We start from the raw sequence: 16,272 nt of genomic DNA, 5'->3' as shown, positions 1-16,272 counted from the left end.
TCATTTTCTCTCCGCTGTGAAGTCATCTCATATCACGGCCATTCCGTAAAATGTCTCTTCCTCGAATGAAGGCATTTCATGGATATTTACTAATAAATCCAGTTGGTGTTTCACTCGTGTAATATTGTTGCACCATAAAATAAATGCTCTGATTTAGTGTTTTCTCTCAAGATCTGTTTGTACGGGTCACATGTTGATTTGTTTTTCTTTCATAAACATGGATAAAACATCCTAAAGGGGGGGGAATAAATTAAATTAGCCTATTTCCATATAAATCATAGGCGAATATATTCATCAGCCTTTCAAACCTGAAGATGGCACAGCAAGTTTTTGGTCGATGGTGGAATATTGGATAATGATTTCTTTATATTTGTGTCTCTGTAGCACAATTATGGTAAGCAAAAAAGGGTAAAACCCACCATAACCTGTTCTGAAAATTCCCTCAAGGGCAGTAAATGGCAAGGAATTTCTCTTTTGCGCAGTTAAGCTGTCATATTTGAATTTCTGGAACACTTAGGATACTCGTGAGTTGGTAATAGCCGCTCCCCTATCATGCTCCATCTGGAGGTGAAAAATACTAGCTGTACAATGCCGAGGGGAATAATGTGATGTCTGAAAAATGCTAATGTTCAGTCTCTGAGGAAGTCTTCAGAAGACGGTTCAAAAGATGACAGACATCACCTAAAATTCAATTTATTCACCGCCCATCACCTGCTTTACGGCATACGTCACGCTGTACAAACAAATAGGCTCTGTTACTTTACTTTTTTATGGTAACACGGGCTACTTTACCTGATCGGTGGACACAGTTTCAAACCGACGTATCTCGGTCCGACGTATCTGGGGAAGCCGGTTACATCAGCTTTGTAAACAAATTCACGTATGTTGCTGACAACAGGGAAACTTTGCGACAGTATTTACGACACACGTATTGCACTTATCAACCACATGGGGTAACCATACACCAAAACAGCTCGTTGTTGCTTTAAATCCTATTGGAATAATGCCCAAAAAGCGAATGGTTCATTAATTGTTTTTTTAAAGTATTTGAATGGAAACCATTAGTATTTCTGTTTGTGTCTATTGTACAAAAGATTGTCACAGATTTATTTTGTGCTTTTAAAAATATGATATGGTTATTTATTACTTTAACTACATCAGAACAATTTTGTCTAAATTGGTTTTTGACTTTGTAATATGTCTGTGTGTCATTTTTAACTCCGTGGAAGGACAGAAGGCTTAAATCTTTGTTATTCCCCTAAAGGCAATTTTCTCTAACAAACTGAACTTGGTAAATCCGGTTTTAAAGCTTTGAGAAGCATTGGGTAATCTCTGCACTGTAGCAGAGGTAAGTAAAGCAGGAGATTTTGAGCTTCTTCCCATTACGCACCCTGGAGACCTCTGAATCTAGATGACAGAATAATACTAGCTAGTAGACGTTTGCTTTTGTCGCATGGTACTGTAGCTCAATTTCTGAATTGAAGGGAGTGTTTCTCACCTGAATGACTTTAGACAAGAGGCCACTCTTGGAGAACAGACTTCAAGCTTCCCCATTGAGCTTTGTCATTGTCTACGGTCTGATTGAAGTTAGTGCTTTACATGTGCTCCATTTTGACACAGTTGATTTCTCATTTTTACTCCTGTCTCTGAATGCACCTTATAAATCAACATAATTTGGCTGTCTAATGTTAAGAACAGCATTGGATGTCTAAAAACGCTGACTAGGTAGGAAGCTCACAAGGGTGAAATTGAGCCGCTCTTCCTTTTTTGCCTGTGAAACCTTTCAATGGTCATTTTTGACAGCTTGTGTTTCAAGTATACTTTTATATAATTTACAGAGGCTGAGGGGGAGAGAGAGAAAATACCAAAAGGTATCATTTTGCAATCTTCCCTCTCGCCGGCAGTGTCTCATTTGTCCCATGCTTCAGTAGACATCTGTGTGGAAAGCTGATCGTCCCGGGGGACACATTTCTAAGATCATATAGAAGAGGAAACAGGTGAGGTGGGTTAGGACGGAGGCATAGAAGAATGTGAACAGTCACAGTTGTTGTTCGTGGGTGGCCTGGTTTTGGCCTGAGTAGGAATGGGCGGTGTGACCCAAAATGATATATATGACTAGTTTGATGCCGCAGTAAAAGTATACTCTATATCTCAATGTAGTTGTCACAAGCCAATATATACAGCTATATACTGTAAATGCGTCGGGTAGTTCTTGGCCTCCACGTGGTGCATTAAAATCCATAATGCACTGCTAGCCCTGGATTATCCCTTACATGTTTTCTTGGTATAAACAAATCACATTTTAATCTGTTGTGCATTGACAATTCAATTTGTTGATTACTTCCCCTCCCTCTTCTCTCTTCTATTTAAAAAAAGTAATGTCGAATGTGTTAATTCGACAAGATGAGTCCTGTATTCAGCCCAGTGGAGTGAATAATGAAAATTAGGCGATAAAACTTTCAGCAGAATTACTTTGCTGAAATTACTGAACAGATGTGTCATTTTAATGAAAATACACAGCTCGACTCCTCTTTTCTCTCCCCGCTGGCGGATGAAATTATTATCCCCGTGGCGGATCCTTCTTACGTTGGTAAATGCGCATACAGCCATTTCCATTAAAAGGGGCAAGATAGGCCGCTGAAGGTTGGAGTAGAGCGGTGAAGTAGTGAACTTGTCAAATGCGGTAAATCGATCTCTCCTGCTAACGTCAACGGTCTTCTCCAGTGATTCATGAAGCTGCATTGTTGTGTCAAATCCCAAAGAGGACTTATTAAAATGCAATGATCTCCTGTTTAAACTGAAACAATAAACATTACAATTCCCTGGGATGTAAAACGGGAGCGTGAGGCTCCATCTGCCGTGAATGATTAGAGCTTTGACGAGGGAATTTCATTTAAAACACTCGAAGAGTCGAAATCTGAGCCGATCTGTCCTCTGAGGTTTTCTACCATCTTTCTCGTTTCCTTTTCACTCTCTTTTACATGACAAGTCACTCATCCGCTTATTTTATTTGTTCGTTCATTTTAAAGCATCTCCACTCGCAGCCAGTTCACTAAATACGCAGTCTGATATCAGCTTAAACATCATATCACTTCCTTTAAACCTATAGACCACTTCTGAAGCAAACAACGCTGGTCCAGAAGAACTTCCTGTTTGAGTTTGAACAAAACACAACCAAGATAACTTTTATAACCAAATAAAAATGATAAACAAACATCTTTAAGATTTAATTATAAAAATGAAATCGGAAGTGCTTTTGAACCAATGTTTACATCTTGTGAAGTCTATAACTCATAACTAGATGTTGTGACCCAAGTAGTATGCGATATAAGTGTAGAACGGTGTGTACTTTGGTGAGTAGATGTTCAGGTATGAGTATTACGATGATACTGTATTTCATTGTATGTTCATTTTATTAAATAAACAATTTGTTGAATGGATTGTGTCGTTTCGGGGCATTAATGTTTAACCAAGTAACAGTTATTCTACTGGGAAACAAAAATAATACTTGCTAGCTAATGTAATTTATTTGTTATTTATTTTTCTTGTTATCAAAAATAATCCACAGGGACACTATCTATTCAGAAGCGTGCATGCGCAGTAGCATTTGTTTATGTTGTTGCATTGAAACTGTCTAAAGTGACACCATAAAGTCATTACACTCTCCCCTTTTCTATACTGGCAAGAGTTTTTGTGTGTGTGTGTGTGTGTGTGTGTGTAGTGTCAGTGTACACTTCTCCATTAATGCCCATTAGGTCTGGTTGTGGTGTTTGGATCTTATAAAAATAATGACGGCCTGCCGCTGCGCTCTTAGCAAAACATGCAGGTTTCTAATCAGGCGCCAGCAGAGAGTGAGAGCGTCAGGAACTGTGGTGTCAGTGAAATCTACAGCGTGTGAGATGTGTTGGCCTGCATCTCAAGGGAGAGAGTCTAACACAAGCAGGGCCTGTAATGTTAATTTTAAAAGGCAGATTGGAGGAAACAATCCCCATTACTGCAGACACAGCCTTTCAGTTACTGGCTCATTTCTCGCTGCCCCTTTAGGTGTGAAAAGAAAGGGTGTGAAGGAACGAGAAAGTTTTAATGATGTTTGCCATGTTGCCAAACCTGAACCTGCTTTCAGGCTCCTCGTATTTACATTTACATTACATTTAGAAGATGCTTTCATCCAAAGTGACTTACAAAGAGATCAGGAGGCAATAAGCAATATGTCATAAAGGAGCAATAATACAATAGGTGCTTATACAAAGTTACTAGTTTCAACAAAAGCTAGACCACTACCTGTTTTGAGAAAGAGAAAGGGTTTAGTGTTCCTTTGTATTTTTCATTTGTCTGTCAAGTGTTCACAGAAGTGGTTGGTTTTAAGAAGTTTTTTGAAGGTTGTGAGAGATGTGGTTGACCGGACCAAGTTAGGAAGAATGTTCCACAAGGAAGGAGTTGTGAAGGAGAATGAGCGGGAAAGCAATTTACTGACTTGAAAAGGCAATACAAGACGCCCTTCATTTGCTAAACGCAGGGTTCTTGATGGGGTGTAGGAGGATAGTCCTGTAGGCAAGCTTTAGCGACTTGAATCTGATCAGTGTCACATGAGCCCTTTTGGGTTGTTGGAAGACGAGGCGTGCTTCTGCATTTTGAACCAGCTGGAGTGGATCGGTAGCCTTTGCAGGAAGACCAGCATTGCAATAATCCAACCTTGAGATTACAAGGCCCTGGACAAGGAGTTGTACCACATTCTCAGTGAGATAGGGTGTAACCTTTCTAATGTTGAATAAGGCATATCGGCATGATCTCGTTGTCTTTGCAATGTGATCATTTAAGGACAGCTGTTCATCAAATTTGACTCTAAGGTTCCTGGCTGTTTTGGAAGGAGTGATTGTGGTATTGCCAAGTTGGATGTTGAGATCGTGTTGCACCGTGGGGTGTGCCCGAAACACAAGTAGTTTTGTCTTGGCCGGGTTCAACTGGAGGTGATGCTCTTTCATCCAAGCTGAGATGTCTTCTAGACAGACTGTTATGCGAGCTGCTACAGTGGTATAGTCTGGTTGAAACGAGATGTAGATCTGGGTGTCGTCAGCATAACAGTGATACGAGCAGCCGTGTGCCCATATCATGGGTCCCAATGATGTGTAGATGGAAAAAAGCAGCAATCCAAGCACCTGAGGGACCCCAGTGATCATGTGGTGAGCAGTGGACAGCGATCCCCTCCATGACACCCTGAAGGATCTGCCGGAGAGGTAGGATTTGAACCAGCGGAGAGGAGTGCATTAGGTTTCTAAAGAAGACAGGGTTGCTAGCAGTATCTGGTGATTGAGTGCTTCTGTGACCGATAGCAGTGCAGTGTCAGTAGAGTGGTTTGTTTTGAAGCCAGACTGCTTGTCATCCAGTAGTTTGTTCTGGGATAGGAAGGAAGACACCTGGTTGAAAACTTCCCTTTCAAGAGTTTTTGCAATAAATGGGAGAAGAGAGAGAGACAGGTCTGTAACTGTGGTAGTAGAGGGGTCCAATGTGGGGTTTTTAAGTAGGAGCGTGACCTGGGCCTGTTTGAATGTGGATGAAAAAGTGCCAGTGAGCAGGGAGGTGTTGATGATGTTTGTGAGTGCAGGTGTGAGTGTGCTGGATGACCTCGGCAGTGTTAATGAGAGTCTGGATTTTTAACTTTTTGCCTTTTTGGAAACTTAATTTCTCGCTAAACAGTAAGGTGCTTATTGTACACTTTCAGTACACTTTTTTTATTTGAATGCGCTGATGGCGAAATCTGTCACGATACCGATTATTGCTGCCCAATGTATTTTATGACTGATTGCTAATATGATGTCCAACATATTGTATGTTCTTTGATATCTAGATGTGAAATAGTTGAGAAACCAATAAAATTGAAATATATTTAAGTAAATTTTTATGACGTCTATATCTTGCGCTCATGATCTGTTGTTAAACCAGTGGGCAGAGGGATCACATTTCACTCATCTCAACATTTTTCCTAGAGGCTTTGAAGTTACTGAATGTAGATGATGTTCCTCTCATATCTAGATCATGAACACGCAGGTGCGGAGTTTAATGGAGGCCCAGGGTAGCGGATGCACATCTAGAGGCGAACGACGTTGTGCCGTAAAGACCCAGCGGTGCTTCATCAAACACATCGGTGCAAAACAGGGCCAGCCATTCCGCTTCCATGGCTAAAGTGCACCAGGTGTAATGCTAAATATATATTAAAAAGTGGCTTACGCTGCAAAGCAACTCCAACTCCCTAGGGCTAATGCTGTGCCTGCTACTGATCTAACCATCCTGAACCATCTATTTAGATCGGAGAGAGAAAGCGAGAGAGCTAGTGCTTTGCTTGTAATGCATGAGGCTCTGGTTAGTGTAGCACCGTTGAGACTGGCTGTAATGAGCTGAGAGGTTAAGGAAGAGGTAAAGCAGTCCCCAATGGTGTCATTTAGTTATGGATGGGCGAGAAGATCCGGGGAGTCTCCAGGGGTCTGGTTAGGGCAAAGCTGTGAGCACTGCATGCTTTATATTCCCCCTGAACATAGAAAATGATGTTGTGGCATTTTGAAACGTGCCTAATTGGCAGGGAAAGGAGGCAGAGGGTGGGCTTGGAAAATCGATGCTAATGGTCCTCAAATGCTGATAATGCTGTAGTTCCTTTTTTGGATGGTTTGAAGGAGACATGACTTTTTTTTCATTTACTCATCCGTTAATGCTGATTGAAATTGGAAGAAACACTGTCATAATATGCGGTCAAAAGTGTCAATATTAATTTTCTCTATTTACAATGCTGAACGCTCGCCACAGTTTTTCACATTCAAATGACATGGACGCTGTCTTTGGTAGCCGCTTTATATTAAACCTAATTATAGTTTCTGAAAAAGCTGATGGTTGACAACATAGCTGGTGATCATATATTCATCGCATCTTCGCCCACTTTCTCCAACCCGCCATGGTTAACACGTTGGTCAGGACGTTCTCCGCTTGATAATCAGCCCCCATCATTTTCTTTTCCAATTACATCATGAAAATGACATTTTCATTTTCAAATCCTCCAAGATAAGCCAGACAGCCGAGCTTGAATTTAGCAGCGCGTCAGAAAACAGTCCATCAATATCAGCAGACGACTCTCTATCTCTTATCTGCACATCCTCAGTCTATTCCTCGTCGGTTATTCTCACTGTCTCTTCATTTGGCATTGATGGAATTTGCCAGGGTCACTATGGGGTGTCAGCGAGAGTTTATCGTCTGTTTGTGGGTCGATGGCCCGATGTGGCTTTAAAGCTTCCTAATAAAATTATTGTGAGAGATGAAACGATGGCGATAAGGAAAAACTAAACTAAGGTGGGCCAGTAGCTCCGCTATTTAGTTGTCAGTGAAGTATCGACGAACGGTGTAAGTTATAGAAAGTGACAGGAAGTGCCCTCTTTTTCGAGTTTTCACGGGAAGGAGCAACGCTTGTGAAGGTGAGGGGAAACGTGTGAAAGTGCATTACCAAAAAAAAGAAACGCCCTGGCTATGAATCTTAATAGTGTTTATTTCACATTCTGTGAAATTGCAAAACTGAATTCAGTGTGAATGCATTCATTAGTATTTATAATTGAATTAACATAACTACACTAATTTGAGTTAAATACAAAACACAGATGTGTTTACCTTCACCTTGTGGAGCAGCGTGACGCTGGCTTGTGTTTTCCTCACTAATGTTCTCCGGGATGTGTGAGGTGTGTGTCCAGTCAGAGTAGTCCTGCTCTTCTCATTAGCTTAATGAATTAGCACAGAGAGTGCAGCACACTTAGGACCTATTAGATTGGCACCATGCACATTAAAATGAGAGAGACAATTACCGTTTGACTCAATGCCAACATGATGTGGGTAGAATGATTGTTTAAACGTTTTACTGGATTTGGTATCCGAAATGTTTAAATCAAGGTTATGACCGGTTAATTTGAGAGAATTACCTGTTAATCTGGCAACGCATTTAAATGAGACGCTGACACTAGAAAAACTAAGTGTATATAGTAAATCGCTAATATTGAATCTATACCAATCCTTCTCCTGCATGGACAATGCAGCCATGAAGGATACATACAAATTGTGTATTGTTTTCAGTGCAAATATCTAATAATTTGTATTTATTTTATTTCTATTTTTTAAAAAGAGACATGTATTTGAGAAGCAAAATGGCTTACGTCTTTTTTCTGAAAAAGTATCAAAATGAAGTTTTGAAAATTCTGCCAATGGGGTATGAGGGAAAAGCTTAAGTTTACTGAATTAAATTGATACTTAATATCAATATTAGATTTTTGACAGTATAAAGTGTGCACGTAATATATTATGATTGTAATTTGTTAAATGTTAAATGTATGTAGTTTTTCTGTAGGCTAAGGGATTTGGCATTATCTGAGGTTTATGGAATTCGGTTCCTTAAATTGAATTATTACCTATTTAACAATCACAGACTATATTAATTTGCCTTTTAAGGTGCCAAAAAATCTAACTTGTCCTGTTTGACGAAAAACAAATGTACACCAAAAATAAACCTCATCACGCTGGCAAAGTAGGAAGTGCCATAGACACAAAGGGACGTGGACCTAGGAGGATGACATGAATTCTCCTGACGCAGAGGGAATGAAAGAGATAAGTGGTGGTGACAGGATTGAGTGATGTTCCGCCATGTTACCGTGAGTTTCTACGACACTAAATCAACATCTTTGGTCGAACACACCCCTCGCCGACCTAACCCCCTGTGAACCCCAATAATACGGCAAATGGGAGCTCTAATTCTTCATTAACTGAATGCAGGGAGAAGGTAGAGCTCCTTATGTCATTTTCTGCACGCTGCCTGTTTAAAAAGATTCCAGTAACCAGCCGTTTACAGTTGAGTAGGCAGGAATTGCTTTTTCTCTGTCTCACTCACTCTCTCTCTCATTCCCACCTTTTCACCCCCTCCGCTTTTTTCTCTTTCCAGCCTCATAATTGGTGACATGAAGGCAGTGGAAGCTAGTGGCGCTTAAAGCCAAACTTATTGCCTTGGTTATCTTTAATGACTTGAAAATATATTGGATGGTTAATAGGCACAGGGGTTATCAATTCCTCTAATTAGGCAGGTGCTCCCGTAAGAGAGTCTGCATTAAACAGACCCAAAGATGAACCGAGACGTTTTCTGTACACGGATTGGGAATGTTTGTGTTTGAAGACACGTTTCTCTTTAGTTGTACGTGAAGATTAGCTAGCGACCTTGATTTCTCTGTTTTGGTCCTCCTCTGAGTCATTGACTGCGTTATTTGTCCTTCATGAAAACTGTCGCAGTGTAGTGGTGGTCTGTTGGTTAGGTAGGAGGTAGCTTTTAAGTTTCACAGAGACCTGATGGGCATACCATTAAGAACATTAAGGGAGGTCTAGGTGGTTGATCTGAAATGGTCACAGTGTTTTCGCCTCGTATCAAGAATTGACTACATACAGGGGAAAATAAATATTCTGTCATCATTTATTCACCCTCATGCTGTTTGAAATATGTAGACAATCTATTTTATGTGGAACACTAAAGAAGATATTTTGAGAAAGGTCTTGTGTTGTGTGTCCATACAATAGAAGTCAATTTGTGCCTATGGTGTTTGGTTATCAACATTCTGCTGAAGAAAGACAGTCACAGATTTGGAATGACATGATGGAGAGAAAATGATGCAAGAATGTTTCTTTTAGGGTGAACTATCGTCTCAAGTCTTGAATTAAAAGCATTTCAAATTGTTAGGACTTATTAAAAGGGTCATATCTTATTAAAGGGGTCATATGATGTGAATACTGTGTCTTTTATGTGTTGCTCATGCGTGTATTAGACACTTAAATTGCAAAAATGTAAGTATCGAAACAAAAGATGCATTCTATCTACAAGCGAATGCTCACCCAGACCTGCCTGAAACGCATCGTGTAACCACACCCCCACAAATCTATGTCAGTTCGGGCTATGATTTGATTAAGACCGTCAACATGTAAACTCAAGTAAGGTGGACGTACCTGTCAGCACAATTGCTCTGGAACCTGATGTTCCAAATATAGTAAGAGCCGTTTAATTTCCGTCACACGCTTGCAGTATTCGACCAATCACTATGCACTGGTTAACTGGCCAATCATAGCACACCTCACTTTTCAGAGCGATGAGCTTTGTTTAAAAAAAATTGTGGCAAAGAGGAGATACAAACATCCATGGTATGTGGAAAATACAACATGTTTTAACCTTAAAGGGTGTATACACATTGCATTACATCTAAAACAAACGATAATATTTGCTTTAGATGTGTCATATGACACGGCTAGAAAGGCAGCAGTGCATTATAAAGTTGAATTTGTGTTTTCCATGGTGTTTTGTTGTTAGGTGGACTCTATGGCGGTACATGTGCGAGCATGCCTGATGTGCATTAGCCTAACTGTGTGAGTCTGACATTAGCGAACGATGAAGCACGAAATGCCAGTTGATTTATTTTTGCTGGGGGTTTCAGAGCCAGCGTGTGCCACCGGCAAATTTATTGCCAAACGTCACTTTCACATGATGGGTTTGTAACAAATATCCGCTGCATATTGTTAAATTAATCTTCCATTTAAAATTAATGGAGTTAGACTCCCCGGGTTCAATGTAATTTGGTGTTCACGGGCAGAGAGACACGCGCTCTGCATTCAGGATGAGGCAGGGCCAAACAGTCTAATCTTCCATCACCTTGAACCTAGAGAGGACGACGTTTTATCCTGCAGCTACTAATGAGATCCCACTCCCCTTCACAAAAAGAGAGAGAGAGTGAGAGAGGGAGGGAGTGAGACAGGAGGAACTGTCGCAGTGGAAAGACGGAGAATTGGCTTTGCAAAAAAAGCGAAGAACCCGTCAGGCACGCAGAGTATTGCCGGGAGAGAAAAGATTTTGTCAGCAATGTCATTTTTGCCTGAAAATTTCGTGCAGCTGTCTGACGTGACTGCTGTGTTTGTGAAAACAAGCGAAAGCCTGTTGAGATGAACTGAAATTCGGATCATTATTTTGAATCCACCCCACAGACCCCTGGTCTGGAATAATCTAAATCTTGTTAGAACGTCTTATTGCTAGCCTGCACTTTACCTTCTGTCGTGTCGCACTTTCCAGATGTAGCGCTGTCAAGGCATTTCACCATGTTTTCAGGGTAGAAGTAAGGAAATATCCTGAACTTTTTATTATTATTTCCAATATGGTCATGGAAGCCATTTTTCTATGCAATAACCCATGTTGGAGCTATCTTTGGCATTTGAACCAAAACGCCACAACAAGTCTTAGTTTGCTTGGGTTGTAGGAGCTTTCATTCAAAAGTGCTTTTTGACACAGCCGTGTCTCCAAACCTATTGAGCCTATTTTTGGTCATTGCATTTGGGCATCAAAAAGGTCATGCTTTCTAGGTTGGTAGATGTCGAGGTTTCATCATAGTAAGAAAGTTGTTCCTTAAAAGTGCTTGTGTAACATTGAGGAGGATCTATTGACAGAAATGCAATAATATACATAACTATGTCTTCAGATGTGTATAAAGACCTTACATAATGAAGCGTTCTTTTATTACCTTAGAATGAGCTATTCGTTTCTTAATGGAATACTCCACGTTGCTTCTACAGTAACGGACAAACTGCTCCACAAAGCATGTTTCTTTAATATGTTATCTCCTTTGGCAAAGAAGCGAAAACGTGACAATCTTTGTTCTGTGTCAGCCGCTGTAGATCTTCGAAAGGAGAGGGTGGGGGTTGGGTAGAGTGAGACGTTTTTTTGGGCGTAACGTGCAATTAACCAATCAGAGTGTCATCTTCCATTCCCTTTAAGAGCCAGTTGCACTCGCACCATGGCGGATTCGCTATTTACACGGTGGAATTCGGAAGAGCAGACACTTCTCTAGAAAGGAAAGGCGTCTGATCGTGCGAGAGAATAAAGTGCGCAAGCAGACCATCTACAGGACAAGCCGGATTTGTATTTTTTTGTCCACAATAATCATCTTTTACATTGTAATTAATTTTTATAAATATTTGGCATTATTGTGTGCTTCTGCACGTCCATCTGTGTGTAATAAGCAGAATGTACGAGCACTGTGCACCCACCTATAGGCGCATATTCCTAACACACTATTTCAATTACAAAAAATGACCAGGTTTTAGTTGGCAGTCTATTTTCAGTTCCTTAAAATAGCAACGCGTCAACAATGTGCCTGAGCACACCTCTTTAGACCAATGGGGGCACAAATGAGCGCAAATGCGTTTGCTATTTAAACAACCCGCCACAGGACGGGAAAATTAGATCTGTGTCGGGCTGAAACTAGCAAAAACGCCGGTTCTCCGATAGGTCCCTAACAGTACATGTTTGTTTGTTGTGTTTAAATGAAGCTGGTATAGTATTCAGGGTGCTCTTTTTGTCTTCCCCGCATAATTTATCGTGGATATACACACTTGGATCAGGATCTCAATCTCCAGGCCAAATGTGTGGATTAGAAGACTTGTACACCAGGCATCACTGTGGTGCATTGGGCCATCATGCGTTTCTATAACACTGTGTCCTTTACATAATGTGGAAACACTTGCCTGACTGTTCACTAAAACCCACACACGCCTGGGAATAATAGTCTTTTTCTCTTTCCTTGGCATATGGTTAGGTATTTCTGTTTCTGGCAAACAGGGAAGCACATGATAGCTGTGAAGGTGTGATGCCATTTTGTTTAATTTGATATTGCCTGCCTTGTATCTTGTGTTATCCATTCCCTATATTTCAAATGTGTTTTCACAACCAGAAGCAAATTTGTTTTGTTTATTGAGAATACATAGTCATAGTAAGATATTAGATAAAGGAAGCGGACAATATTGAGCTTTGCACGTTAATACAGATATTTTGCTGTATCCTGTCTGTATCCTCTCCCTTGTTATGTCTGTCATACCAAAGCACAAAGGAAATTCAAGATGGCTTCTACACATTTTGTCACACACTTTCTTAAAAGCCGTAGAAGTTGCAGTCAGGTCACTGTTAACCGAAATGGATGTAGAACCAGAGCTTAATCCTAATGCTATCATAGCTATTTTCTGTCTCTGTGTTATCGATGTTCCCAGAATGCCCTCTTCTATAATAATGCTTGTCCAATACCCAGGAGAGCCTCAGTTTACCTCGCAACACGCTGCCAGAACTTGACTCTTGCCTTGCGGATCTGTCACATGGAAAGTGTTTATTGATTATCAAATAAATTATCAGCTGACGTCAGCGAAGATTAAAGATTCTGCTCGTGTTTCTGAAAATGGATCTGGCCAGTTCGTTTCATATCCCTGCCTCCATCTCTCTCCCCGTAAGTGATTTACTGAGAAGTTCTCAGTTATTACATTTCAGCCGACAGACTTTGTTGATTACTAAATGCTCATCCATAAGACTGTCAGGTAGTTGTTTTGTTTTTTAATAGCCTTTTATCCTGTAAATGCATTAGACAGCTTTATATTTATACCCAATGAGCGCTTTTTTTTGTGTTGTGCACCTTTTTAAGAAGGAAAATTTGTCACATCAGACTGGGAAGGGAATACCACATGTGAAACAGAAAGCGATGATTAGATGAAATGATGACATAATGTCAACTCCTTGTGCGTTGGCCCCATTTTTCTGAGGACGGGCACGGTACCCACAACCTGTCACTCAGCTGTAACCGTGGAGACCAGATAATGAGGACAGGAATTTTCCCCAGGTGTCAAGAGTAACCAGGAATCTGTGTGCAGGGTCTGTATGTGCTTGAGGGAGTTGTGTTGTGTGTGCGCACGCGCAGGAGTGTGTGTGAATGAGTGAAGGAGCCAGGATCCACAGGCTAGCTTGGACTTTGAAGTTCTTTAAAGTGGCAAGATCACGCTGGGCAGACTTCATCCCCCGAGTGAAAGAGGCAGCTTCATAGGCAACATCTAATAGACTACTACATCTCTGCTATTTATTAGTTAATTATCACTTTGAAGGTTTTTTCTTCTCAAAGTTTTGCTTCAAATAAATAGATCATGTAAAGCTGGATGAATGAAGTATTTGTGACTACAATATCGTAGCGTGCTGTGCATTGCACATCTGCGATTGAGATGATACACGTAACAGTAACATGCAGGTAGGGCTGTGGAGCATACAGTGGAGAAACACGTTGATCTGTACATTTTGCCAAACCACATATTGTCAACTAAACTTATGGTAGTGAAGTAAGAATAGTTTGTTGATGTTCCTATAGCTGAGCGAATTGGAGCTCAAAAACACATTTCCTGTGTTCTTTTGATGCAATCCTTAAAATATTGAGATCTGAGTGATAAGATGTTTCCATAGTTTTATTTACATTAAGTACCCTTAATGCTGCAATAGCAAAGCATCAGTTGTATTTATGTTTGGAAATCGGCACCATGTACTGGCCTTCATCAGAGATTGTGTCAGTGTTTTCCAATTCGAAAAGATATAAGCTTCTGTCTGTATGTGGCATGCTCGTAAGAAGTTCTGCCAAATACAGAAAACCCCTCTTTAATTCCCTCTATCTGGCCGGATCTCAACACAGGCTGTATTTCCCCAGGTCCAGCACTGTGAAGAGCTGGGCTGCGGAGAGCTATGTGTGTGCCAAGACTTGGTGGCATCGATCCACTCACAGTCTCAAGGGGGAGTTTTAAACGGCAGATTGGCAACACATGACGCGTTTCAAATGGAAAGCCTTGGAGAGGTTGCCAAGTCTGAGCCCTGAATAGTTGAAAAGCAATGAAAAGTTGGTTTCAGGGAATAAATGTGAGGGCCACTGGAACCGTTGCCACATGCAGGGCTCATTCAAGGCCCTACTGTTGCTTTATTGGTTATGGATACTATTTTATGCTTCATTTTTCACATCTCTACAGGCTTAAAACAACAGGAGGGAGTGAAGGAAAATAGGGAGAAAAGATGGTGGTCTGTTTTTGGTTTCAGTTTCTTTGCACATTGAGTCCGAATTTTGCGTCCGAAATTGCCGCAAGTTAAAAAATAAATACGACCTCACGTTGTGTCAATCGTCTCCGAAATGTTCGTCCGTCATAAAAATATTCTGACTGGGTTAGATTTTCAGCATTTTTACAACCGTAGCAACCCTTTTTAGTCGTTTTGACATTTCAGAGACACCGTACAAACGAGCGCCAAATATGAAAAAAAACGCATACGAAAATTTCGGGCTGTATGTGCAAAGACATTTTCTCTATAGCATTTACTTTTTGTGTTAATTTGTGCAAGTTTGCACACAGGCCGTTTGAAAGGGCTCATGTTTTTATCAGCCAAGAACCAACAAAAATGAATATTTTCATGTTTTTTCAAATATGAGCATTTGATTGGACACAAAATATAGAGTGCAAGATGAGTCATCAATAATAAAAAAATTTGTTTGCCATATTTTGCAATGTTTTTTGTTACGTTTGTATTTTGTCTTTTTGCTTAGAATTATATTTGGGTGTTTTATGAATACATTTTTTACCGGTTTACTTTTTCCATTAATATAATATTTTGGGGCTATGGTTAGCTATATTTCTGTCAAGTTTTGAAGAAATATTCATACATTTTTATATACTCATTTAGCATCTGTTTAGGGATTACCTTGCATCCCCCGAATCATTTTTTGTCACACTAGTATATAGTGTTATCATGTATTGACTAACAGCCACAAAACAGGAATTTTACTTTCATGGGCTCTATAAGCGGTTCTGAATAATTTCAAGGTAAATCATGTAGTACTAGCCTATGAGACATATGCCATCAAACCCAAGCCTCAAATCTACCTTCCTGGTTTCCATCTTTGTCCAAAAGAGATAGAGAGCCTGTCATATTCTCAGCTAGCTAGGGGCTCTGTTTATGAGTTTCAGCTGAGTTATAAAACGTCTACCCCACTCTCCCAAGACGTGACAGAATCTTTCCACTTGAAGCTCGCGCCAAGCTGTGCTCCGAGCCGCCGGCAGCCACCGTGGCATCTGTGCGGAGCAAGAAAGCGGGTAAACTTGTCAACAGGGGGTTGACACTGCATAATGATCTCTGCTGGAGAAACGTGCTGGCTGAGAGAGATCGTCTTAAATGTCTGGGTTGTCAGCGGACATGTTGAGCAACAAGGAGGGTTATGACGGAAGTGATTCTTTGCCTTAATTCCCATTAATTTCCTTCCACTCAATTTGAAGCGCTCACCCCCCTCACTCCTTTCCTTGGGTTTTCGTAGATGATGTATTTAATCACTACATTCACCACAATGATCAGTCTGCTGCTATATTTCACTTACATTAGACATAACGCAGACTTCA

The 16,272-nt window shown here is 40.6% G+C and overlaps 1 protein-coding gene across 1 annotated transcript in view; it reads left to right on the top strand.

Annotated features, from left to right (window-relative positions):
- The window catches only part of auts2a (activator of transcription and developmental regulator AUTS2 a), a 263,341-nt gene that overhangs the window by 122,338 nt on the left and 124,731 nt on the right, over window positions 1–16,272 (top strand). The gene's annotated exons all lie outside the window — the stretch shown is intronic.

The sequence above is a fragment of the Barbatula barbatula genome (assembly GCF_947034865.1).
Source record: "Barbatula barbatula genome assembly, chromosome: 24".
In the NCBI taxonomy this organism is placed as follows: domain Eukaryota; kingdom Metazoa; phylum Chordata; class Actinopteri; order Cypriniformes; family Nemacheilidae; genus Barbatula; species Barbatula barbatula.
This window is presented reverse-complemented; position numbering and strand designations above follow the sequence as displayed.